Below are 3510 nucleotides of genomic sequence, written 5' to 3'. Positions count from 1 at the left end.
TCGGCTAGGAGACGGCAACTTATTAATCTTGTGTCAGAGAGCCAGCTGCGGCATGGCAGTTACCATATTTCACCACCAACCCTATGTCTGGACAGCCATTGTCTTTTTTTTTTTTTTTTTATGAAAAAAAAAAAAAAACCCTCTACAAATCAGCTGCGTTCTCTCTCTGCCTCTCTCTCCTCTCCTCCTTTAGCTCAGCAAAGCCCCCCACTTGTCCTCTCTGGAGAGTCCAGGCGCACCCTCCAGCCTGGGCCTGGCTTACTAATTCAGAGCCAGTGCTTACTTTCTAACTTTAATGATATTCCCTCAGCGTAGCACTTCGGTTGCTTGGCGACCGGATTTGAGCTAGGCCTCTCATTTGATTCCCACACATCAGACCCTGAAAAGCACTTTTTTCCCCGTCCCTCAGCTTTTGATTCTTTCTGCTCTGAAACCCTTCCCCCGCGGTGTCAGTATGGGTGGGCAGAGCGGTGGCAGAAGGGGGCCAAGGGTGAAGGTCGGCCCCTAGTGCATGGGTTATACATCAAGGCCTCCAAACAAAGCCTCCGGAGCCCTCCCTGACCAACACAAATTCCCCTCAGAAAAAGCAAATTTGGCTTTCCCTCATAGTGTGGGTGTCGTTTTGAGACTCTGCTTAGATACTTTATTAAATCTGATGCCTCTCATTGTTTTTTCGGCTGTTTCTCCCCAGAGACTTCCCATATCAACAAGTTGCTGTAGGCAAAAGCAAACAGATTACAAAGAACTGAAATAATCGAACGGACAGCAGGCTGGCACCCAGGCTTCTGATAGCTTCCAATTAAAGCATACTACCTGTTAGTGGAGAATTAGCTGTCTTCCTGTTCAGGAAGATGTGGTATTTATCCCCAAGACCAGAAAGCATTTTGTCCTAAAATCTTTACATGAAAATTTACAGTGCTACTGTCAAAAAATGATGGAAAAATTTCCCCTTTTGGTCTTTGTAAAGAAAAATAAAGATGCTATAAATATTATTGAAAAAGCTCCACTGTAGAAAAAAAAAACAAGAAACTAAAAACAAATATCAAGGCCTGGAATGCACCTCTGCGTTTTATGGTTGAGGCTCTCATGCAAGAGGACAGCAAAAGAAAGACTCAAAATGAAGGACCCTTGAGTTTTTCTATAGTGTTGTCTCAATTGAAATTATATCATGCAATTATGTCCTTAAAAGGCACACAATACACACACACATACACACAAACACACACACACACACACACACACACACACACACACACACAGAGTCATAGCAAGAAATGAGCTGCTTCACTGCCTAGAGCCAGTGGCTAGTTATACTTCTATATACAGACTTCAGACACACAGAAGTATGTTTTTTACATGGAAATTTATATCTATTCATTTAGAAATATAGAATCTATCACACAAGACTATGTGTAATCTATCATATGTGGACATGTATGGTCTATTACAGAGTTAGACACACAGGAGTGTGTTTCATAACATGTATGTAGATGTATGTCTATACATTTAGACATGTATGTGTTGGTCTGTTATAAAATGTAGCTCAGATATTCTTGTTGCTTTATTCTCTCACAAATCCCCAAGAACTTGCTCGCACAGTGCCCACTCTACATGCCAATCCTGTGTGCCGATGGAGGCATGATCTTTCCAGTCCACACCACACCTGCAAGCTAGAGGCTTAGACTTTAGTGTCTTGTTATTGGACTTACAGGAGGCTGACAAAAGTCCTTTGCCTCCTTCTCAGCAATGACTAAAACGGTGTGCGAAGTTCTGGCCTTCTGTTTACCTTCTCTGGATTGTCCTTACCTACCGGCCCTAGCCACCTCTGTTTCCTACACCCACAGGAACTGCAAACTGCCTTCAGAGCTCTTAGGTGAGGGAGGAGTCAGATTCGTACAGTATAGTCTGACATGCAAACAAAGATGCTGCTAGATTAAACATTGCTCTTCTTTCTGTCTAAAGTTACTCCTTACACTATTTGTATGTTAGCTGCACAGATGGGCAAATCCACTTGCTATTTCACAGCAAAGCCTACTGGGCATTCTAATATATGATCGCTTTCTACTTGGTGTTTTCTAGAAACATTTTGGTTTGGGGAAATGTAGGACATGGATACACCGAGTAGATAGTTTAGGACCACTGTGTAAAATATCCCTGTGGTGAGACTACTAGTAAAGAGGAGAAGCAAGCGCCTTTCAGCTTTACATTTGTCTTCTGAATAGAATGACTGGTACGGAACAGCAAGGAGACAGTGTTAGAATTCAGCTTGAGCACTGGCACATCAACACTTGGACCTTCTATGATGTGGCAGAGTGACAGATGAAGGGGGAATACAATTCTTTGCAGGGTAGGGAGAGCCTTCCAGGTATTTGGGGCAGAGTTAATGATGGGCTGAGGCAACCATGGGGATCCCTCAAATAGCCCAACCACTCCCTGGTTGAAATCAACAATTGTTGACCTGAGCGTTTGTGACTTCTCAACTTTACCCAGATTGGTGGCAAGCATAGTTGTTATGTCACCTGCTATTCTACTTGCTTTCTACCTCCTCACTCTAACTTGATCCCAACTAAAACTAAAAGCTCAAAGGAACAGGTGAACGTTAGGAAAGAGTTCCTTAAAATATTATAATCTCGCTCACATCACGTTTCCAAGCTCCTGCCATGGAAACTTGATCCCATTCTGCTCCTGCTCTGGGCTGCCTCTGGGTGGGTGCGCGCTTCTGGAAGCTTGCCGAAGCTGCTGTGTGCATGTTCTTGCTACTAATGACAGCCACGCACCCCTGCAGGCCTGTCATGCCGCTGGACTCCTGTCCGTACGACAGGGGCAGAAGAAACACTTCAGAAACAGCTGCCTCACTCTTTACTCCTGCAGAGGACAGGAGAAAGTTGAGTCCAAGTGTGGATGAAATCAGGCTCACTGCTCTCGTTAACGAATGGATGGCAAGCCGTGAGAAACAAGATTACTTATTCGGTGTTAGTTATGGCCATGGCAGCAAAGTGAGTATTACAGAAGAGAAATAATCCATTATGGTGGAATGCCAAGAGTGCTTTGTTCACTAGAACGGTCCACCATGGCTTTTGTTGTTCTCACGTTTATAGGTATGGAGTGTGGTTCCGTCAGCCTTGTGTTCCCAGTTGTGCCCGGCACTTGTACATTGGTCACTCTTATAAATGACACTTACAAATGGAGACCTGTGGAATAAAGAAAGGGACAGGGGAGTAGGCGAACTCAGAGATGTGTCTTCCTCCTTGCTGTGGAATCTAGGGAAACCAGGGAGGCAGTCACACAGAGAATCTCAAGCAGCCTTCCCATTAGTTTTTACTATGTGGTTCCGTGCTCCCTGCAACCAGCTTAGTTTATTGTTTCTACTTGTATGAGATGGAGGAAAAAAAACTCCACCCACCCACGCATACACTTACAAGTCATGGGGATAAAAGAAGTTTCCACTGCTTCTATATGTGTGTGAGGTGCTTCCGTATGAGGTGCTTGGGGTGTGGATACATATAGTTT

The sequence above is a fragment of the Meriones unguiculatus genome, chromosome 2, assembly GCF_030254825.1.
Source record: "Meriones unguiculatus strain TT.TT164.6M chromosome 2, Bangor_MerUng_6.1, whole genome shotgun sequence".
In the NCBI taxonomy this organism is placed as follows: domain Eukaryota; kingdom Metazoa; phylum Chordata; class Mammalia; order Rodentia; family Muridae; genus Meriones; species Meriones unguiculatus.
This window is presented reverse-complemented; position numbering follows the sequence as displayed.